This window comes from Hordeum vulgare, chromosome 5H, assembly GCF_904849725.1.
Source record: "Hordeum vulgare subsp. vulgare chromosome 5H, MorexV3_pseudomolecules_assembly, whole genome shotgun sequence".
Classification (NCBI taxonomy): Eukaryota; Viridiplantae; Streptophyta; class Magnoliopsida; order Poales; family Poaceae; genus Hordeum; species Hordeum vulgare.
The window spans coordinates 473428583-473453430 of record NC_058522.1 but is presented as its reverse complement, the minus strand read 5'-3'; the positions used below and the strand labels follow the sequence as shown (position 1 = coordinate 473453430).

Genomic DNA, 24848 nt, shown 5'->3' with positions numbered 1-24848 from the left:
TCACAGCTACTGACATGTGGGCCAACGCCACATTGGCACGTCATGTGGGCAGTTCGTATGCCTTGATACGGATGGAGGCACCGTATTTAACTATTTGGACAAGTTACGGCACTAGTTTCATGTATTTTACAAGTTTAGAAACAAAAATGATCGTTTCTGACAAGTTGAGGCATTCCTGGTGTATTTATGTCTTCTGTGAAAGACCATCTCAACATTGAAACACCTATTACTACAACGTTATTACTAACTAGTAACTCATACTCCTACAACACATCTGATTGTTTAGATGGATGTCTTATTACTTTTTTGCCGGGACACAGAGGTGGATGTTTGATAGTCAGGAATTCAACATGCACGTGCAGGTCAATGGATCAATGGAAGTCGCAGATGTGCTAATCGACATTACAAAATCACGCGGAATGTCAGGTCATGCAACACAAACTTTTCCGTCATCGTGGTGCATTGGTAAGAGTAACACAAGTATACTGATTCCTGGATACAACTACCAGTGCACGAAACAGAAATTTCACAACTAACACAAAAGTACCCCTGGTATAACGCTACTAGTCAAAGAAAATTTTCCATGACCTTCAAATGGCTCACATAGTCACGTTACTATTGGCGACTGGTCTAAGACCTTTTTTCATCGGAATGGAAGTTATGCCTCTGGCCTGTGCAAACGGTCGGGAGAAATGTTGACCATTCCTCAGGAGGGACAACCCTCTTTATTACCATGGCTAAAAAGGTAGCAATAGAAATTGATTTTATTTCGTCTTCAGCTTCTTTACTTTTCATGCAGAACTTATAAGTGTAGCAGTCACCTAGAGGGAAAGATCGGTTGCACCTCGCGCCATCTCCTCTCATCTGGTTATACCCGGGGTAGTCGTGTTTTCAAAAACTAACTTTTGCAATCATAAAAAGAGAAGAATCCAAGGCGAGCCGCTCGAGATCCCAGGCATCATAAGGACGCCCCGTCTTGTGGCTGATGTGGATTTCGCCATAAGGCTGAGCGAGGGGTCGAGCATTGCCAAGAAAACCCTTTACCAAATCCTTATGCATGCTGCAGAAGAACAAAAATGGTTATACAAATTAAAACAAGGCCATAGAAGTTTGTTGAAGTACTGGATCCTGAACAAAGGTTCAAACATGTAGCAAACTACCAATGTAAAGAAAATAAAATAAAAAGCCATTTATGAATGTTGTATGCAACCATTACATTAATGTAAGTACACCATGCTATATTTTCTGCGGAATAGTTTTGCAAATTAAAACAAGGCACTAGAAGCTTATTGAAGCATTATATCCTGAACAACAGGGCTGGGCCGGCAAAATCCAAGGCCCTTTTTCGAACTCTAAAAATAGGCCCTATTTCCATTAAAAAAGTACATCAATAAAGCTTAATTACAAGCTACCATTAAAAAAGGAAATCAGAACTCACATTAAGGCCCAAGAACTTGAAGATCAGAGGATGGCTTGAACGTTCCTTGCCTTAATATCCTACCTGCCGGCTGTGGGCTACCGTTCATCATTGAGATCTGGTGCAAGTAATCAAGGCAAACTGAGAACAAATAAGGCCTAGCAGAAAGGATCCACAATAAAAGGAGACATAAAAAGCAGACGCCTGGTGGTCCTGCCCTCGTGAGATGGTGAAGACAGAAGCAAGGAGCCAAGGGGGAGCCCAAACCGGCCAGCTGCGGCGTCCATGATCGCCAGACGAAAAGACAAGAGATTCGTCGGCGCGTCGCTTCGGCGGCTTCATTAATTGTTCGCTCGTTTCTATCGATCCATCAATGGAGGCGTACGTCCCACCCGATCGGGCTGCTTCAGGCGCATCGGATGCTAGACAACACAGGTCCAACTGGAAATGTGGAAAAGGTCCATCTTAATTTTATGAAGGAGCCTATATATGTAAGTTTTTTAATAGAATTTTTTTCTTGAGAGAACGCCTGTATATGCAAGTACTACTGCGTACAAAATCTGGACCACAAAATGCTAGAGGCCCTGTGCGCTGGCACAGATTGCACGCCCCTGTGCCCGGGCCTGCTGAACAAAGGTTCAAACATGTAGCAAACACCAATGTAAATAAAGAAAGAAAAAAAAGCCTTCTATGCATGTTTTATGCAACCCTTAGAGCTATGATATGCATGTGAAGCTGCATTGATCAGTGGACTGTGCTAAGAGCATCTCCAACAGCCGCGCAAAAAGGCGCGCGCGGTAAACATCCATTTTAGCGCGCGCGGGACAGAATAGAGCGCTCCAGCGACAGCGGGAGAACCGCGCGCGAGGGAACCGCTTGCGCGCGCGAAAAGGCGGCAGCTCGCGCGCCATTTTTGCGGCGCCGCGTCCCGCGCGTCTATAAAAGCGCAGCGCGCTGCCGCTCCCTCGCGACACCGCTCCGCTCTCTCTCTCTCCCTCAGCCTCTCGCGCCGCCGCCGCCCCAGAGCGCCGCCACCGCTCCAGCGTGCCGCCCCCGACGCGCCACCATGCCGCCGCGCCTCCGTTCTGCGTCGGGCTACCGCGGCGTCCGCCAGCGCCCCAACGGCGGGTTCTACGCCGAGATACGCTCCGGCGATCTCCGGCTTAGCCTCGGAACCTACGACATGGCGCACGAGGCCGCCCGCGCGTTCGACGCGGCGGCGTGGCGCCTAGGCAGGCCGCGCCGCCAAATGAACTTCCAAGACGTCCACACGCTCCAGCAGGCGTTAGACGTCGCCTCGCCGCCTCGTCTAAACTCCGCACAAGACTGTGCGGAGCACACTGCGCTGCAGCGCCGCCTCCTCGTCGCCCAGGAGGACGAGCGGGTCATGGCGGAGTGGCGCCGGCGCCACCCGGAGGACGTCGCCTACGAGCAGGAATATTGGGCAAGGCGCCGCGAGGAGGACACGCGCCGGCGCCGCGAGGAGCGGTTGGACAGGCGTCGGCGGAAGGCGTTGGCGAGTGCGCAGGCCGACATCGTCAATGCAGGCGGGAGGTCCTTCTTCACTGAAGAAGATGAGCGTTGGTTGGACATCTGGCTGTCAACCTCGGACGACACCAACGACGATGATGATGGTGCAGATGATTGGAGCGACTGGGATTAGTTTTATGTTTTCGAACTATCTAGCACCGAACTATCTATCTATGTTTTCGAACTACCTATCTAGTTGCAATCTATGTAAAATAACTTTGTATCCTTTTTATTTTAATGCAATCTATTTATTAAAAAATGTTTTGCGCGCGCTGTATTTTTAGGCACTGCTGGAGCGGCGCGCGCGCTGCATTATAGCGCGGCTGTTGGAGCCAGCGTCTATCCCCGCGCTAAGCCAGCCGAAGCACGCGCGACAAACGCATTAGCATCCAGTAGGCATGTCGTGGTATGTTTGGCGTACATCAACGCCTCTTTTGCAGGGCTACGACCGGATGCGTGTGGTTCTCGGCCTCGGACAACACTCGCACATCCCCTTTGAGCCATGGTGCCCGACAAGGTATGACAACTCATGTTGCGTCCGGTGGCCCTAATTACAGTCAGTTGTTGGTGTATCCGATGGTTGGTGCTGTTGAGTGGCACTTGATGGCCTCCAAGAGGTGCGGTTATCTGCGGCGGTTGCTCCGTGCTCCTTGGTCGTCGGGCTAGTCTGTGGTTGTGGGATTTTTTCACTGTTTTGATCCTTAAGGCCCTGTTCGGCTCTGGTGTTTTCTCATACCAAATACGCTTGGGGATTGGAGGGGATTTGGTGATCCCCTCCCCTCCACCAAATCCCCTCAATTCCCCAATAATCCCCCACCCCAGACCTTGTTTGGTACTAGAGTTTTCAGATAACTGCTGATAAGGTTTAAAACTAATATATCTAACCAGAAGGTGCATCATCAAAAAAATAAAATAGCAGACACCAAATGACATAACTTAGCAGACATCAAGGGGCATAAAATAACTGCTGATATGGTTTGGAACAGACACCAAATGACATAAAAGAGCAGACATCAAGGGGCATCATCAAAGATCCGAGGTCGACAATTTATTGAAAATCATGTCATCATCAATAGCAAACTGACTCCTTGGAGAAATGAAACATTCCATTTGTGCAACAAGTAGGCATTGAAAATAGAAAACGACTCCCAAATAAGGTCAACCTAGTTTGCTTTATTTTACATGACATAAGATCAGCAGGAGGCTCAAAACGAGTGCTGGTAAAATGCCAGTTTATGAGATGAACCATTTTCTGGCAGATCTAAGGGGCTAACACCGACTGCGCTTTTCTTCATTGGGTGCTTGTTGCCAGTGCAACGATCTCATAGCTGCAGGCTGCGGAACAAAACAAAACAAACATCAGTCAGTGTAACTGTCAAGTAGATCACCCATAATCAGAAAGCATATGTTTTTGATATGCACACACATTGTTTCAAGGAGACGTAACATTGCTATCTAATGCTACACTACTGATGTTCATTCAAATTGTGTTTCCAGGTTAAGGGCAACCAGGCAGGACTGTTTCTTGGCTAGGCATCATCTGAACCATCTGCAAGTGCTAGAGATGGATCATACTCAACCGGATGGGCATGGCAATGAACATGTGCCTTTAGATAGCTCTACTTCACCTGTGCTCTGTTCTGCTGTTTTTGTACTAATTTTTGTACCACCACCACTACTGTTGTTTTTGACAATGAACCTAATTTTTGTACTACCACCACTGCTCCTGTAGATTTGACCACGTCGAGGTGGTCAGGTACAGATTTTTACAGATTTTCATGAGGTATATTACATATTTTTTTTAAATGATACGGTCAGGTACAGATTTTTACAAACTGTAACTTATAGTTGCAGCAATAAAAGCATCATCGTTTGCAAGTTTTATCACGAAAGAACCTACATTCGACGTTATGTTATTTTTTTATGTTTTAAACTTGCAGATGCACCTTCTGGTTAGATATATTAGTTTGCAAAAGAATATGAGTTGAACCACTGCCTCCACATGGTGAATCTAACTAAAGATATAACTTCTCCAAGTTTGATAAAACATAACGTCTACAAGTTTAAAACTAACTAAAGATCTGAATTCTAGAGCATTCGACGTTATGTTATCAAACATAACATCGTTTGCAAAAGGATCTGAGTTGAACCACTGCCTCCACATGGTGAATCTCCCAAAATTTAACTAATATATCACAGAATTATATAACAAGGAAGTTATGTCTGCAAGTTTTATCAACTATCACAGAATTATAACAAGGAAGAAATGTAATATACCATCAACTATCACAGAATTATATAACAAAGAAGTTATGTCTGCTACCTGTCTTGAACATACCTCATGGGGACATTTGGCTCCGAAGCCACATAACAGCAGTATCTTTATCATCATCAGCGGCGATGAAAATCTCACGGTTTGCAGCATCCTTGAAGACGTTGAATGCTTTGATCTTCTCGATGCGGGTCACATCCTCCATTTTTTTCAACACATCCATGCACTTGGTGATAGAGAATTCATGTAATTTTGTTGCATCTGCCTTTTCATTGGCCAAATATGTATCTTCATCATCTACTTGCCTTTTCTTCAACTCTATATACTTCTCTAATGCTCCAGCAATCAGATCACCACTGTTCTTGCGCTTCTCCTTCTTGGGTTTCTTTTGGGGCATCTTTCCTGAACCAGCCATTGTACCAGCCATTGTACGACCCACTTCTTCACTTGGATTGACATCCTCCTTCCTATGTGCAACATCCATTTGATCCAGAATTTGCAAGTCATCTTCATCATGTTGCACTTGATTCATCAGCTCCAAGTCATCACTTTCTTTTACTTCCTCAACCTCTATTTCATCTTCAAAGTCTTCGTCAATTTGTGATGGTTGTGCAATTGATGTGAAACTGTAGGTACCCTCAGCTGTATGCCCTGCAAAATGCATGTAAGTAACCAAACAATACGCAGAGTTAAGAGTTAAGAGGAAGCAACAAAGCATGTCGAAGATTGTCCCAAAGTTAAGAGTAACCAAACTTACCATCATAGAGTTCTCCTAGCGAGTCAAAGAGAGGAAAAGATTTCTTCTTGAATTTCCCGATACTTGGATATGACTACAAAGAACCAGAGTAATAGATGAGTATTAGCATGGTATAAATTTGTAACCATATCGAAGGGTGGAATTAAAGAACTTACAATCGTCAGATTGTCCCAAAGGTCGGTGTCAGCTTCGATCATACATCTTTTGTCATCCCAGCCAACACCGCTTTGCTTCCGGGCTTCTTTTAACATCCTATATTCTCTTTTGAGCTCCTTCTCCTTATCTTGAATTTGAGACTTCGAGAACTTCACATGTTTGTGTTTTGCATGGAATTTTGTCACCATCAAGTTCCAAGTTTCCTTGCTCCATCCATTTTGCCCTCGGTGGTGAGGAGTATCGTGCTCCATAAGTATCTCCACCAGACCTTTTTCAAGTCCCAAACTCCATTGTGCTCTTTGTTTCACAACTACACAAGCCAATTAAAGCACAAGGTCTATTGGCTAAGTGTCTTCAATTAAAATACTATTGGTCTTGTACTGACAAAAAAAGAATACCTTTTGGAGAACTCTTTTTGTTAACCTTTGGTGAATCTATTTTAACACCAAGAAGTCCTTTCTTTCTTAATAACGCAGTAGCCTGCGCCAAGTTGAATTTGGAAGATCCTTTTGCGTACATATCTGTTGAGATAAAACAAATTAACACACAAAGTAAAGACACTTAATCATTTGAATTAGAAAAAGACAATTACATCCACAAACTTACAAAGAGTTAGTTATGTGGGAAATCATTCCACATTTGCATTGCAATTTCATCTCGCAAAGCATTGCCTTGGGTGTTACTCCCTTGGTAGTTATCATTATCATTGGGTAAATTGACAAAATCAGCTAGAGGTATGTTATCTGGTTGGTTTTCAAGCCATTCCTCATCACCAGCATGCAATTTGATGATGTTATGAAATATTGGAGTCGCTGGTGGAATCCTCGCTTGGTTCCTAATTGAATGTAATGTCCTGACATTGAGAATCGGGAATCGCTTCTTCAGAACTCCTAGGGTCCTTTCTACATGATTTCGCAACAAAGCATGTCGAAGATTGTATAATTCTCTATGGTTTTGTGGACGATGGTGGCCATGCCCAAATTCATTCAAGTGATATCTCATACCCCGATACGGTGCAAGGAAGGATGTGGTGTTTGCGTAACCACCATCGACGAGGTAAAACTTTCCATCGGGTACTTTAAATCCAGAGTTCATTGCAGATCGAAGAACCCTAGCATCTGTTGCAGACCCCTCCCATCCACATGATATAAATGTGATCTTCAAGTCAAAATCACATGCAATCATTACGTTTTGGCTCAGGGTGCCCTTTCTATTCCGAAATGGTGCAGCACTCTCAGGCGCAATGGTAACAGGAACATGGGATCCATCGATTGCACCTATACAATTCTGTAAAAAAACAGATTTGCTAATTAACTTTTGAGATTTTAATGGAGAAAGGTAAGGAATTTTTTAAGTGTCAAGATAAGAACCTTGAAGTATGGATAGAATCGTTCATCGGTAGCAATTACTGGATGTGGTTCGTCAATGCGTGGAGGCTCCACAAAGCGAGTACATAGGGCAGGGATGATATCAAAGAACTCGTTGATGTACTCATGAAAGGTGGATCCACTATGCGTGAATTCCAGTTGCATATCTTCATATGATGAATTATGTGACAACATGTACAGGAAGAATGCTAACTTCTCCTCCACCTTGAGTCTTGTGTCTTTTATCAATTCTTTCCTTCTAAGATATGATGCTAAAGACTTAAAGATGTATGGTTCCATCCTAAAAGCTACCAAGCAATTCTTCACATGTCCTTCAAGAAGTTCGTCAACACGTTGCTTGCCATAAAGGATCGAGCTATGCCTTTGTTTTTTTCACCCCGTCCTCTACTGTCCATTAAGTACGAGTGCAATAATGGAAGGATGAAAAGGACCATCTCATCATCATCTTCCTCTCTTCTATTCCTAATATGATCTAGACCCCGTGACTTCATTTCAAAACTAATACCGAAGCAATCAAGAAACAATGACAAGAATTAGAAAGCTAACAAGAATTAGAGAGCTAACAAGCCCTAGTAAATACAAGGCATACCAAACTTTGGCGTCTTAACGGGATCCCACGAAGGTGGCGGCTCGTCCACTCCCACTATAAACCAAGGCTCGGGTACCTATAAAGAAACAAAACTGTTGGTCTAAGGTATAAAAAAACAAAACAGCAACATAATTGAGAAAGCATGTGTCGACATGTAAATATATAGCATCTTCTCCGATTAAAAGAACAAATTCACGGAACAAATTCCAACTAGCAACACGATCCATATAATTATAACAGCATTAGCACTTGACGATATCTACAGAGCAAGAGGTACAGAACCACCTTCCACTTTCAATACAGATGCGCTATAAAATTAATAATGCAAACAACACATGACCATGCACATAGTTCCACCATTTGTACAGACACATTAATTCAATCACATCAAACTTTTCTGAAAGGACCAGACAAATAAAATCTAGTATACTGTAATTGTTAGCTGCAAGTTTCTGAACCATCATGAAGATATGAACAGTCACAACCAAAAAAAACTACTAGTACAACACAAGAATAATTCCCAGGACGATACCAACCCGCTGCATACAGGCCTGTGAATCTTAACTAGAATCTTACCATTCTGCTTTGCCCCTTTACATATAGACCTCTGAATCTTAACTAGAAGCTGCACCTCAACCCGCTGCATCCGTGTACCCACAACCCGCAATCAAAAGTTCGATTCCACAGCTGCAGCCGGTAAGTGCATCTTAACTAGAAGCTGCACCCCAAAGCTTCTACTACTAACCGAAGGCAAAACCTGATTTAAATACAAGAACCTGATTTAAATGAAACCAGAGCATCTGCCGGCTGTCAAAGAATCATAGGAGCACCGAGGGGAGGGGAGGGGTGAGGTGAAACCAGTCCATACCGGCGAAAATGACACGTTTTCGGAAGGATCTACCGTCGGAGCGCGGACGGCAGTGGCAACGGAGGCCAAGAACCAAGAGGCCTCGGCGCGGACGGCAGCGGTAGCGGCAGCGACGACGTCAAGAGCCAAGAGGCCTCGGGATCTGAGGCAGCATCTGGCTCGGCTTGGATCCCGGCGGCGAACTACGGGAGGGAGGAGGGCGGAGGAGGCGGCGCCGTCACAGCCGGGGGAGAAATTTCACGAGGGTTAGGTCGCGTCTCCTCTCACACGAATATTGGAGGGTTTGGGGTGTAATTTTTGGGATGGGCCGGTCCAATACCGTGGTACCGAATGGGCCTGCTGGGAATTTTCGGGATTACTACACCGACCGGTAAAATACCCGTTGAAGCTTGCAAATACACCAGAGCCGAACGAGGCCTAAGGCGTAGGTTCATCACGTAACGAACTCGGTTCGAAAGTATTTCACGTTTTGACCCTTTTGGAAACGCCACATTCCGTGGCGTTGCAGCCTTGTTATGAAACGCCAGTCTACTGTACGTTGCGGGCCTCGTGTGCAACGCCAGTCTACTGGACGTTGCGGCCCTTCCCAGAAACGCCAAGGTGGCTGGCGTTGCAGGCCTCAAGTGAAACGCCAGGAGCTATGGTGTTTCTTGCCTTTATATTCTGCCACCCCGACCCCCTCGCCCACCAACCACCATTTCTCCTCTCCTCTTGTTCTTGTTAGCCCGAAAAAGCTCTCCCTCCTCCTCACCATCCCCCCCTTCGATCTCCCTCCTCCCTCAACCTTTTAGTAGGTTCTTTGGGGCAAATCGAAGAGGCCGGTAAGCTCCTCCAATCCCTCAAATTAGTTTTGCAATGATTTTGTATTTGTGTAGATTTCTTTTGCACTGGGTGTTCTATTTATGTTGCATTGTATTGGTTGGTTTCTTATTATTGAGTAGATTTAGTGTTAGATTTTGGTTAGGGTTATGCCTAGTTTGGTTGGACAAGGGTTAGGGTTAGTGTTAGGTTTTGTGTTATGCCTAATTTGGATGGACAAGGTTTAGGGTTAGGGTTTGTGTTAATGCCTAATTTGGATGCAAATGTTTAGTTGTTTTGTTAGTTGTTTTGTTATACTTAGAATTGGTAATTTTGTCCCCTTTTTTAGATGGACAAGATTATGAATATTCATTATGTTGACAAAGAGGCATTCATGAATGTTGCTATTGTTGACAAATATGAGGAAGTGTTGACATTTCTTGATAGTCCTACTTATGAAGAGGTTGTGGCAGAAACTCGGATGAGATTGAAGTGGGTTGATCCAAGTGACCAAGTAGAATTATTAGGAAGATATGATGTTGGGTCGGCACACAAGTGTCGAATGAAGACAATGCCTATCAAGTCTAATTTGCATTGCGTTGCATACAAGGAGGCTGTTGCATCCTCGATAGACAAGTCACTCGAAGTGTTTGCTAGTACGGTGGTCAATGCTCCTCTTCATGTTGACTTGAACCAACCCATAGTAGATGATTTGAGCCCGTATAATGTTGTGGCACCTATTGTTGAGCATAAAGTAGAAGTGCAAGTGAATGAGTATCCCCAATATGAGTTTGGAGGTAGTGCACCAATCAAAGATGATGGTCATGAGTCCGACGAAGAGTATGAGAGGCAACACAACATTGTTGGTGACGTAGAGGCTCAAGTAAGGCATGATGACATGGATCCTGACATTGTTTATCAGCGTGCTTGTGTGGATGAGTCGGATGATGAAGGACCGGAGAATGAGTTGGATGAGGATGGCTTCACTGAGAAAGAAGCAGAGTGGTATACAAAAATCACCGGGAGGGATCACAAAGTTCCCTTGTTTTGTGATGTTAGCCTTGCAGATAAGGCTTTAGTCGACGGTGGCATGAGCAAGACAATTGAGGCTAGAATGTTCCCAAGTAGCACACCCAACGCTATCTCAACGTCTTACCTAAAGAAAGGTTTGATGTTCGAGGACATTCTAGAATTGAAGATGTGGTTGTGTGAGTACGCCGTCAAGCACTATAGGCCTTTCAGAGTTGCTTACTCGGACTGTCACAAGCAATACACCGTGAAATGTGAGGTAGAAAAATGCAAATGGAAAGTCAATTCAAGACTCATGAAAGATGGTATGTGGAAGATAAGTAGTTGCATTGCAACTCACCAATGCACACCGTCGACAGATGAAGCACCAGAGACACACCGTCAGTTAACCTCGGAATTCATCGGTTATAAATACCAGAAACATATAGCTGAGGATCCAACCATTAAAGTGAAGTTGTTGATGAGTTGGGTTTTTGAGAGATTTGGATATAAGGTCAAGTACGGGAAGACATGGAAGGCCAAACTCGTCGCTTTTAGAATGTTGTACGGTGGATGGGAAGAGGCGTACAACATGCTACCCCGGTTGCTGGGCGCGATGGCCTATAGAAACCCCGGAATGTACCACTGTGTCCAAGATATTGAAGGAGTGTTCCGTCGTGCCTTTTGGACGTTTGGCCCATGCATTGCAGCTTTTGAGCATTGTCGTCCGGTTTTGTCTATAGATGGAACATTCCTGACTGGCAAATATAAGGGCACACTAATTATAGCAATGGCACATGATGCTAATGATCAGGTGTTGCCTGTGGCATTTGCTTTGGTGTCAGCGGAGAACCAAGACAACTGGGAATGGTTCATGAGACTTGTGAGAAGCACGGTGATTCCTCCCAATAGGGAGGTATGCATCATATCCGATCGGCACCAAGGCATATTGAAGGCCGTGGATGTTCACATTCCAGGGCATGCGAGGCTTCACCATCGGTGGTGCATGAGGCACTTCGTTGCAAACTTTTACAGGGCTTGTAAGAACAAAGATCTGGCGAAGGATCTTAACTCCGCATGTGTGGCCTTCTCCGTTGAGTCGTTCACTAAGCGATTGAACAAAATATATGAGAAGGCAAATGAAGGTGGGAAAGAATTCCTACAAAGGAATATAGATGAGAGACATAAGTGGTCACGGGCATGTGACGAAGGAGGCATGAGATATGGCGACATGACAAGCAATCTTGTTGAGTGCTTCAACTTTGTCTTGAAGGGGGCACGTGAGTTGCCGATCACGGCAATAGCTGAATATATCTTTTACAAGCTAAATGAGTATTTTCTTAAGCACTCGGAAGAAATTGGCAAGTTGATTGGTGAGCGTGAGAAGCCTCCCAATGAGATCTATCCGAAGAAGGTTGCTGAGTGGCTAGAGTTTCAAAAGGAGAAGTCAGCAATGCAACGAGCCACTTGTTTCGATAACGCTGAAATGAAATACCAAGTGGATGAGCTAGGCGGTACAACGAGAGATGGGCAATCATATGGTGGTCGCTCATTGCAGACCATACCAGGAACGCCAGGGTGCTTGGCCTTTCCTTAGTCCAGTACCGCGGTGCTGGGGTCCTGGCCAGCGTTGCACCCAGAGCTGAAACGCCAGAGGTGCTGGCGTTGCAGACCATACCAGGAACGCCAGGGAGCCTGGCATTTCCTTAGTCCAGTACCCCAAAACAGGAGTTTGTCACTGTTTTTATCAACATACATATTTCATAGTTCAACATAGTTCAACATAGTTCAACATAGTTCAACAAACATAGTTCAACAGCATAACACCATAGTTCAACATAGTTCAACAAACATAGTTTAAGACCATAGTTTAAGACCATAATTCACAGCATAACACCATAGTTCAACATAGTTCAACATAGTTCAACAAACATAGTTCAACATAGTTCAACAGACATCATATTTCACAGGACAGCATCATAACATAGGTCATAACACTTCACTTCCTCCCTCTCTTCGCAGCCATCTTACCCTTAGTAACGTAGCCCTCTGGAGTGTTCTGCCAGCCAGGACGTCTGATGTTCCTTGAGCTAGCTCGACGTGTTTCTTCCGTCGGCTGAGTGGGTTGACTTGGCTGAGGAGCATCATCCATCTGCGAAGCCCCAAACTCAATGAAGTCCGGATCCGCAGCCTCGTTGTCGGACTCATCTTCTTCTTCAATCTCCTCTTCATGTGCTCGGCTAGAAGAAACATGTGCTCGACTCGAAGACGGACGAGCGGAAGAGGCCCGTGGCCGGCTGGCAGACGGACGAGCGAAAGACTGCACATCCATCGTGTATTGCGCACGTGCCCTCACATCGGTGGACGAAACACCGTGGCAAGAAAGTAAAGCCGCTAGTGTGCGGCACCGATTGGCGACCTTCTGTGCAACGAAAAGATAATGACATGTTTATATGCTAACAAAGGTACGACAAAACAAAGGTTAACAAGGAATCCAACCTGCAAAGTAGTTCTAACAAGTCCGTCCGTTTGTGGACATGAGGCACGGGCAAGGACCACATTACTCTCGTTGATACATCTCCATAGCTCCGTGCCCTGGATAAAACACATGTGACATACCATCCACGAATAAATGAAACTTGTTTATATTTTAAAGGAGGGACGTACCACTCGGTCATGAAGAGGACCATAGCCAAGATGCGCTCCAATTGTCTCCCTAATTGAATTGTTGAATGCAGCATCAGCAGCCTCACTCGGCAGTAAGTCCAAGCAAACGGAACGAGTCCACGCAGACTTATGGATAACTCTGTATTCTGTACGCATCCACTCCAAATGCCTTAAATATGCCGCCTCGTCAGTGTCTGGTGTTTCATCATTTTCAACTCGATGTTGTCTCTGAGCATTCCACATGTCCACCCAAGTAATGTGGTGCTCCTCCCAACTGATTACAGTCTTATTGCTTTGCCGGTTTATCCTACAAAGCATTAGAATACTACATCAGTTACATTTTTTCATGTTAGACATTGATCAACAGGAGAAACACGTGATACAAAAGACTTACTTATGTAGCTTCACACTTGTCTCGACGTAATCCGGCGGGGTGCGTTGTTGTACCCCGAACTGCTTAGAAACACGATGAGGAAGATGCCACTCCACCGCATAAAAGCATATCATCGGGCACCGCACACGCCAAAGATGCTGGTCACGAAGGCACATGTTGCTCGGAGGATACTGCCTAAGTACCGTGTACGGCCTCCAATTAACCTACATAACAACAAGTCACTCAACCATCCATGAAAAAAAATCAGCAAATTTGATAAAGCATTTACCTGTTCGTAAGTTAGCATGTCAAGCTCGCTTATGTATGCCTTATACCGCCCCATAGCCGCGATACTCGTCCATTGGACATTAGCCCATGTGTGTGCGATAGTGGGGTATCGCTCCTCGTCCCCGTCAAACGGGTACTTCCAGGGTTCTTCCGGAGCAAGGCTGAAGTTCCGGCCAACAGGGATACGCTCCCACATCCAAACCTGTAGGCCAGACGAAACCTCCAAGACAGGACGTCGGCTTACTCCTCATGCATGCTCCATCCAACTACAGATTTAATAAAATGAAAATGCATCATATCCCATTGAATAAAATGAAAATGCATGATATTAAGCCATACCTGACGGTACAAGAAGGCTAGTGCCGCCGAACCCCAACTCCACTTCACATCCCAGTCACGAAGCGGATCCAAGAACATCCATGAGGCTGTGTCCCCAGTGACATCAGGAAACACCACTTGGGTCAAAAGATTCCAGAGATAAGCTCTCGCGAACCTCTCCACAACAAGCGGACTAGCATCCCTTGGGCATCTGTGAAAATGTCTCTGTATCCAAGAAAACAACACACTGGATGGCCTAGGATCCTTCCTAGTTTCATCAGTCCATGGCTCGGGTTCAACACCAACCAATGCTGCAACCCGTTGTCGCCACCCGGCCACCCTAACCTTCCCTGTAAGAGCCCTGCCCTCGATAGGAAGCCCGGAGATCATAGAAATATCCTCCAAGGTTATCCTCATCTCACCAAGAGGAAGGTGAAAAAGTGCGTCTCCGGCCTCCATCGATCCGTAAGTGTTGTTAGGGCAGTGGCGTTGAACCATGGTGGTGTGCCTTTAAAGTTGAGCACAAATTGAAAAAGATCCATTCTTCTAAAATATGGCTCGTAACGAGGGTCATATACAAGAGCTTCATTGGGATTGTGCCCCCTCAAACGAAGTAGTGGAGGAACCTAAACAAACAAAGGCATAATTTGTTAATTGACTCAACTTGTCAAAATATACAAATCATGGAGTATATAAAAATAATCATCAACAAAATCATAATTACCTCTCCTCTTTCAACTAGCACCGCATGATGCTTCTGCTCATAGTAGTCATCAATACCCGGATATTGATCGGGCCAAAACATCCTACATAATAAGAAGAAAATTATTACCGGCCTCTTCGAATAATATGAACTAAACCTAGGCATAAACCTAATGCGGATAATATGAACAAAAGCTATGTTATACATATAGCCACCAAAAACTACACCTAGACACCTATTAACAATCACAAAACTACACCTATTAACAATCACAAAATAAATTTTACTTCAAAACATACGTACACCTAGTGCAAAAGAAATCTACACAAATACAAAATCATTGCAAAAACGAATTGGAGGGATTGGAGGAGCTTACCGGCCTCTTCGATTTGCCCCAAAGAACCAACAAAACGGTTGGGGGAGGAGGGAGATCGAAGGGGGGGATCTGGAGGAGGAGGGAGAGCTTTTTCGTGGAAGAGGAGGAAGAAAGAAGTGAAGGTGGACGAAGGGGCCGCGGGGCAGTTACTTATGAGGCCTGCAACGCCAGCCACCTTGGTGTTTCTGGGAAGGGCCGCAACGTCCAGTAGACTGGCGTTGCACACGAGGCCCGCAACGTCCAGTAGACTGGCGTTTCATAACAGGGCTGCAACGCCACGGACTGTGGCGTTTCTGAAAGGGTCAAAACGTGAAATACTTTCGAACCGAGTTCGTTACGTGATGAACTTACGACTTAAGGATCAAAACAGTGAAAAATCCGTGGTGGTGGTGGTTGGTGGGTTTGTTGGCGCTAGCGCGACTTGAGAAGCACCTGAGGTCGTATCGGGAGCTTGTGTGAAGACCTTCTCTCAGTTGGGTCCTTGCTCAGCGATGGTGGCGGTTGTAGCCATTGCTGACCTTCCTGGGAGCATTGTTGCATTGCTGCCACACCCCTCCCGATCCGACCGCTGCAGCTCTAGGAAACCCTTGATCTTGTCTGGTCGGACGATGGAGGCGCCTTGGTGGTGTATTTTCGCCCTTGGGGCTACATCCTTGGAGCTGGGCATAGGCAAGCGAGACCAAAATTGAAGTTGAGGTGGCGGGGCCCTGATGGCATACAATGACTTTTCATAGCTGGCCCCTTTGGTGATCTTCTACGGCGCCTATTGTGCCTAGTTTTCCTTTGTAGTTCGCCGCCAGTGTGAAGTAGTGTTGTCTGATCGTATGTGGCTGAGTTCTGACAAGGATCTTCATAGAACTACACATGGCCCCTACAATGTTGGTTGAGTCGACTATCGCCTACAGCGAAGTTAGAGTCGTTTACTTAGGGTTTAGTGATGGTGATGATGCCTTCTAGGGTAGGATTGATGAGGATGATGCATGTGTGCTGTCTCAATGTGGCCCTCTTTGGAGTGGTGTGCGGGGATATCATATATGTGCCACTCAGTGGTTGTGATGGTTTTCGCCCGATTTTTGATAATTAACTAGGAACTCTCTGGTTATTTTTCCAATTTTTCGTAATTAACTTGGCAACTCTCTTTTTTATATATAGAAATCCTGCCATTTCGAAGAAAATAGAAGGCAACATATACATGGATAGCATAGTGCGATATTCACTTTACTTTTTTAACACAATAAAAACAACCTTATTCATTAATTTTTGTAGATTCAAATGTTATAGCATACCGGATCTATGAATACGCATTGTCAAATTTTTACGGCAAATTCGGATAACGCAGCTAACACGGGTCTATAAAAGCAATCTAAAGTGAATTCTAATTATTGTCTCGCCGTTATGAAAATACACTTCTACTCACAAGTTGCAACAACAATTTCATGCTATAATTTAAATGTGTATTTCATGGCTAATAAGAGAGAATATGTAAACAAAAGACTAGCAAAAACCACCAGAAACAGATATACCCGAAGGTCCACAAATCCAAGAAAAATGGTTTTTTCATCTACTCTTCTAACATTATAGATAGCCACATATGATTTTATTCTATGCATATGAAAGGATAAAATGGCATGTTATTGATTATGAAATACAGATTGCTCTGAGCTTTATCAAAATTAATTTTAAATAATGACCCGATGAGTAAGAGACCAGGACATCGGGAGCTCACTAAAGTTTGCCATTGAACGACAGCAACAAAAGCTGAGATCAAAATTGAGAAGACATAACGAATAAATTTTAAACCAATGGAACTCGATAAGATAAGCTATACCGAAAAAGGATTTCCCCGCTTTGTATTACAAAGCAACCAACCGATAAGTCAACAGCAGGTGCTGGGATGGAAGCAGCACAATCACACCCAAAAGAAACGAAAGAGAAACAACAAGAGAAAAAAATGCCGACAACGACGGATCAACGAAAACGAAGAAGCTTCACGACCACTGCGCTCACCGAAGATCTCCCACCAAGCTCCAAGGCTCCGAAGCACCGGTACCAATCAACACCTCCAAGAAGGACCGCGACGATGACGCTGCTGCTGCCAAGGGTTTCCCCCGGTACTTGACGAGGCAAGAGGAAGGGTCGCCTCCGACGTCCTCCAGGAAGGTCCGGCGGCACCCACAAGCGTCACCGCGTCGGTGTCGGCCAGGCCGACAGGGGTTTCCCCTGATCCCAACCTTCACCTCGGATGCTCCAGAGCCTGCCACCAAAGCGACCCCATCTTACGCCACCGTGGTCATGAAGCCTCCACGCCGTCTCACCACGGCACCATGAAGTGAGGCCTGCACAGCGGGGAATAGGAGCCGGGACTAGGGGCCACAACACCGTCGGCACGCGGGAGGGTACAACCTCCACCGTCGACGACGGCAGCCGACCGAGCACAATAGCAGGAGCATACCAGGCTCGTGGGCCTACAGGCCCGATCGGGCTCTCCACGCCCGTAAAGCTCCCGCCATCGCGCTGCACAGGCGCGCCTTCGGCGTCGCCCCCCCTCCCCCCCGTCCGAGCTACTCCTCCTCCTCACCACATAGACGACGATGAAGCCATGCCGGGAGCCGGCCCGCTAGGACCCAGATGGGGCCCACAGGGCCTACATCTGGGCCGGGGGCGCGCCACCAGCCAGCCTGCGTCACCACGCCGTCTCATCGCCAAGGGGCAACACCACCACCTCACGCGTCGCCGGCCACTGCTGCCGGGTCGCCGGACCGTCGTCGAGCCGAGGAGCACCGCCGCCGCCCCCATACCCCGGGCAAGGAGGCGCGCGCGGGGACAGGTAGTCCCGCCGCCGCCAACACCACCCGGCCAAGCGTCGGGGGAGGCCGTCGGCGGCGGCAGGAAGGGAAGGAGGAGGAGGGAGGCCGAAGAGGGGCGGAGCTTGCGCCGCCCCGTCCACCTCTCGGGGAGGCGGCCCGGGGCGGATCCGGGAGGGGGAGGGGGAGGGGAGGGGGAGGGGGGCGGGGACGGCCGACGGCGGCGGCGGGAGGGAGGGAACCCTAGGAGTCGCGGGGGTCGTGTTCGTTCATGGAAGTGGTTCTGAATCGATAAGATAAGCTATGACAGTCAACCAATAACTTTGATCTATCCGGGCATTAAGGAAATACGAATAGTGACACGTAGAGACAATAATTGCAAGGGAGTACACATACTTGACCATATCCACCTCTTTGTAATCTTTTGCTTTGAACCCAGCATGTGGAAAATTAAAGATAATCCGATCAAACCGTCTCGTCTTTAAAAAAGGGTGAGTCTTCATCTTTTTTGCATCGACACCATGCAGAATAGCGGCCCTCGTTCTTTTGAGCTCCATTACATTTGATTCCGCTTCGCTATATTTGCCAAACAGGGCCTCTGCTAAAAAGGAATGCCAACATGAATGCAGAGATAATGCACAAGTACAAACTAAAATGATCACAAAATCACCTCTATAATATCACCACTCTGAATTTATAAAGTAAGCAGGGGCAATTTAGTGTATATTTTACAAACATGACTTGAGAAAGAATTAGGAATAGTGCTAATAAGAGAAACTTAACAATATGGAAATACCACAAATTTCTGTAGAATCTAACAAAATATAAGGATATTAGTAGATGGATTTATACAAGGTGCAAAAACTATGAAAACAACAGGTTACACAACCAAGAGGGATACAGGATCAGAGAAACAGATCACCAGACGTTTGTGTGACAAGATATATAGTAATTTTTTCTAGTAGCAGTTTTAAATTTTTAATGAAACTCCTCGAAATGACATATGTATATTTATCACTTGCCAAAATGATAATAATTAGCTACAACTAGCACATTCAGTTTTACGACCAACAGGACACATAACGGACGTTGAACCTATCAAATCTCCATCTCTACTATCTAAAAAGAACCTAAGGTTCCTTTTCCTGTCAAGAGGACCACGTTCCGTCGATCGTTTTGTCAATCTTCACACCCCACGTCCCACCTTCCATAACAAATTCACGGCCCGTAACACCAACTCCTGCGCGCGACCCAATCGGTCGTCCGTTTTGTTCGGATTTTGTCCGTTTGAGACGGATGATGGGGTTGTGTTCAGGCTATTTTTGAGATGCGTTGCTCGTGCGTCCAACGCGTGGACTTGGCCACATCCTGTTCGCCTCATTTTCAAACACAAGCATTCAGCCAGCAGGCGGTAACACAACCAGCCTCTAAAAAAGAATAGGTTTTTCGCTGGCAATAAAGCCGGTGGCCCGCAACACAGCCAGCGGCCGGCTCACCATGCCAGCCTTCAAAAAAAGAACAGTCACGGCCGATCTGACGCCCTAGTTCACGCCATCGGCATCGAACATCTCTTTCTGCCAGGCCTCAAACCAGCTCCTTGTCTTCTCGCTCATCTTGCTCAAGTCCACGTTCATGATCACCAGCGCCACCTCCTTTGCTTTGGTTGCAACATTGGCGGCCTCGATGTCGAGCTGCCTCTGCCTGGCTGCTTCCTCAATGTCGATCTGCCTCTGCCTGGCCGCCTCCTCCATGTCAAGCTTCTTTGTTTGCAGCTCCATGTATTGCTTCATTTGCACCTCCTTGCCTTGTCACTTATTCTCGTCACTCACTTCCTTTTGAGACATCATGCCATGCAAAGTCTCATGCAAAGCATAGGATGACGCATCACGCTTGTCGTCCACCTTGGAGTTGGTCTTGCCCCTCAGCCTCTTCAACGCCTCACCATCTCCATGAACTGGGCATAGAAGGGGTCCTCGACCGTTGGCGTTGGTGTTGGCATTTGTCGAACAGGACGCGGGGCGACGGCGTGGTGGCCGTAGACGGCGGCCGGGCTTGCTTTCTTTGCATCTCCACGGACGGGCGGCCACCGCTGCAGGATCCCGGCATGACGTTGAGGTCGATGACGGCCGAGGGGCGCGGCGTGGACGACGCGATCACGCTGACTTCCGGCGATCCCGACAAACGGGTCTCGGCTTGGCACCTTGGCGGAGGGAAACCGGGCGACAATGGCGTGGTCGACAACGTCAAGGAGGGGCACTGCGGAGACCGGACGACCGACGAGCATGTGCTCGCCGACCCGACGGGCATAGCCGCGAAGCTCGTCGGACGGCACAACCCCATCATGAGGAGGGTATGCACTCTGCTGACGATCGCCTCCTTCTCTTGAGCATCGGCCTTCTGTCGTGCGGCCTCCAACGCACCGCGCTCGATGGCGTACGCAGCCGCGGTGTCCTTCTTCTCCGCCTCCGCCCGCCGGTTCCGCCTCTTGGCCAATTTCGCGTCCAGCTTTGCGATCTCCTCTGACGTGAGTTCCGACCGCGGCTTCTTCGTACCCTTGGGTGCCTTCTTCTTCTTTGCCTTGGTGGCCGGGACGACATCCGGGTCGCCGGAATTCGGCGGGGGTCGGCCATGGCGGGACGGTGACGGGCGAAGGGGAGGGCGGGGCGTGGGAGGGTTTTGTGGGGGGGGGGGGGGGAGGGGATGAAATGGAATGGGGCGTGGGGGCGGGAAGGCCGTACTGCTTTGTGCCACTGACGGTCGGGCCAGGGGAGGACAAGCGCGCGCGTCCCGCCCACTGCGCTGCGTCCGCGTGTTTTCCGTTTCACCTTAAAACTGGACCAAGTTTGGACCGAGAATGGATCGAAAGCGAACAAAAAACGGACAAACGTCCGTTTGCGTACGCGTGCTGGACCGCCTAGTGTGTCCGTTTTACCCCAAACGGACACGAGCGAACATGATAGGATCGCGCGCTGGAGTTGGCCTAAACAAATAAATAATAGTGATTAATCCTTTATCTTTGGTAATCCAATAAAGTAGATCAATCACGGGCACATGTTTATTTTGACAATGTGACAACGCACGGACACACACTATTTTTGTCCCATGACAACACACGGACATATACATAGTTTATAGTGAAAACAAAAAAAATAGCAGTAGTTGTTACTCAACACTCGTGTTCCTTTTCTTCCATAGCATACAAATTATAGCATTAAACAATACGCAGTTTTGTTAAAAATAAACTTAGTTTCATTAAGACCATGCAAAATCTTAAAAGATTCAACAATGTTCTGCTATATATACTGTCTATATCTATATCTATACCTACTAATAAAACACCTATTGTTTCTGTGATACGTCATTAAATTTATCCCTAAAATTCGCCAAAATTACCCACCAATGCCACCCGTAAGTGACAAAAACAATTCTTTTTTTGACCTTCGATTCGGCTCTTCCTTTCTTATTCTAAAGAATGTGGTTCCCATATTTTATCACAAACACAAAGTTAGCCCAACTGGTTGAGTGCGCTCTGTCCCACCCAGGAGACGCAAGTTTGATCCCGATTGCGGCCTACAACCCTTTTTGTTCTTCTATTTCACACTTTTTCTACTTTTTTTTTTCTCTTTTGCCTTTATTTCAATAAACTTTGCACACATGTTAATCATGGATTAAAGAAATGTTAAATTTATAGACAAAAAAGATTCCGTATATACAAAAAAAATGTTCAGTGCATATGGACAATAAATAATATATTTTTATTTTATTTTAAAAAATATTGATTGTGTATTTAAAAAAATTTAAATGTGCATAGGAAAATGTTTCATGTGTATAAGAAAACATATACAAAAATATATAATGTGTATGGAACGAAGTAGATATAAAAAATAGAACTTTTAAAAAATGTTAATCGTGTATTTGAACAATGTAAAACATGTATATAAAAATGTTTATGATGCATACAAAATATGTAAAATGTGTATTAAAAATATTAGACATCAAAACTCAATAATGTTTCTGATGTCACACGCACAAAAATGTTTCTAATGTATATAAAATATACAATGTTGTTTATACAAGCTTTACGTAAATAAATGGCTTAGCTTTGATCTTTCATATATATAAACTGTTTTGCTAATTATTATTTTAAGAATATTGATATTGATACGCAACCTGGAACATTTGGTATGCATGTACTTACAAATTGATTGTTTTACATGAAGCTGTCTAATATGTTTGCATTCAAATTAAGACTTCACTTAGATTACAAATGCAAACACATATATCACCAAGATAAAAATAATGTTCTTATGCATATGCTATCATTAATTAGCAAAACATACTTTGCTGTTTTCATCATAATTCAAATAATGTTCATGCATTTCAAGAAATGTCCTAAAATTTTAAGAACATAATGTGATTATCACAATTGAAGATTATGATTTTTTTTTCTTCCGTTGCAACGCACGGGCCTTTTTGCTAGTAGTAACTAAATTATTTTGAGCACATTATCAACATAGTATGCCGCGTAGATCTTCGTATCGCCGCAATCAACCATGTTAGGGCAAATTTAGATCTCAAAGGAGTAAAGCTAATCCTCAGATTACAACATGGTGCATCCCATCCCTCTACCGGTTACATGTACTATCATTTAATTTCTCCATCGAAGCCAAAAATCTAGGCAGTGTCCAAATCAAAGTGGCTGCATAAAACTGCAACCTTCAAGCAGCGAGAGGCAGAACGGAAAGGATCGAACCGTAGGAGTCGAGGGATGTGGCGACGATGTTCTCGCCGGAGCCGAACGCGGTGGCGAGCGCCAGCGAGAAGGAGAAGTCTCCGTCGCCGACAACCAGGATGCTTTGCACTGACGAGTAGTGGTTCAGCCACCTCACCCTACTCCATATGTTTCTCCGCCCGGTCTCTTCCATCCAAAAATCGCCACGGCACACTCCAAGAAGGGCGACCCATCCTTCCAATCATAGCCAGAACCCCGTCCGCACCATTCACTTCCGGCGCCGCCGTCCGCCTCCGATGGCGCCTTGCTTCTCCCCCCTCCACAACAGTGGAGACTCGAGACTGACTGAGACGAGAATGGCTTATGTGTGCCAGTGTGTGAAGCGTGCGTGTGGACTCAGGGCCTGTTTGGTTGAAGACTAATTTTGCCAAGCCAAAGTGTGGCTGAAAAAACGAACGACAAACTTTGGCAAAAGTTGGCAAAATAATTGACTCTATGACAAATGGGCCATAGGGACAATAAAGTGTGGCAAGCCAAAGTACGGAAAAAACCAAACATATGCCAACTAAACAGTGGCTGCCAAATTTTGGCTTGGCAAAGTGTGGCTGGGATCCAAACAGACCCTCAATCAATCCATTCGTGAGTGCGACGGGTCAGTTATTGCGGGTCGGACGAAGAGTTGGGCTACACAGAACGCCTTGGGTTCTGGTCCGGCGCCAACCCGGGTTGGATCCTCCATTAATTCGGTGCTCATGGGAACTCGAAACGGATTTCAATTCAGCGTGGGCAATTGACGAATAAGGAAGGAAAATATATTAAAGATAGATTTGCAAAAGGAAAAGTGTTCAAATCACCTAGCTGATCTTCCTCCCTGTAATTCATATAATAATATATGAAAATGCATATGTTATTAGTATAAGTTACTATCTCCATACTCTATAGTAATATATGAAAAGTAATATTGAGCCTTTTATTTTTATTAGCTTATAGACTTATCTTGTGTTGGTATGCGTCATGTTACTCATAGTATAGAGACTCATAGTAACATTAAGCATTTCATAGTATGAGTGACTACTCCTAAGTTACTCAATTTTTCTTTTTCCTCATTAATTAGTTGTCACGTTATATTTTTTATTTAGGTGGCATCTATGTTACTCCTATTATGGGTAGTCTTACCTCCTCTACACTTTTTCTTTCCTCTCGCTTTTCCTTACATCTCATCGCGCATCGCGGCGGAGCACAAACACACCAGCTAGGAAATACTCCCTCCTTTCCGTTTTATAGGGCTCGTATCAAAAATTTCAGATTTCCATTATATTAGGCTCATTTTTAGTCTAATTGAGTTAAAATGCTTTGAGTCTTACACCATATTTAATTCATAGAGATAAGAGAAAAAAATAGTGGCTATGCATGCATCATGCAAGTCCAATGAGAGGGAGGATGCTACATTTATTGCCTCATAAATTAAATTTGTGAGAGATATTTCATTGGCTAGTTAAGACTAGTGGCATTCACTCGCAATTCACCTTGGTTGATGAGATTTCAGATTTGAGTCCTATAAACCGAAAGGGGGGAATAGGAAGAGTTTGACCCAGCCGTTGGCACAAGTAGCCGAAACTCCTGTAACGTCATACTCCCTCCTTTCCGGTTTATAGGGCTCAAATATGAAATCTCATCAACCAAGGTGAATTGTGAGTGGATTGAACTAATTTTAACTAGCCAATGAAATATTTCTCACATATTCAATTTCCAAGACAATAAATGTAGCATCCTCCTTCTCATTGGACTTGCATGGTGGATGTAA

At 45.5% G+C, this 24848-nt stretch overlaps 1 long non-coding RNA gene and 1 pseudogene across 1 annotated transcript; both read right to left on the bottom strand.

Moving 5' to 3' along the window:
- Positions 1-630: 630 nt before the first annotated feature.
- LOC123396916 lies at positions 631-23237 on the bottom strand (annotated as a pseudogene).
- LOC123395631 lies at positions 4061-6063 on the bottom strand. Its single transcript, XR_006609798.1, has 3 exons — positions 5977-6063; positions 5286-5870; positions 4061-4282 (listed from the first exon to the last, which is right to left on the bottom strand). It is a non-coding gene; the product is annotated as an uncharacterized LOC123395631 (long non-coding RNA).
- Positions 23238-24848: the final 1611 nt, after the last annotated feature.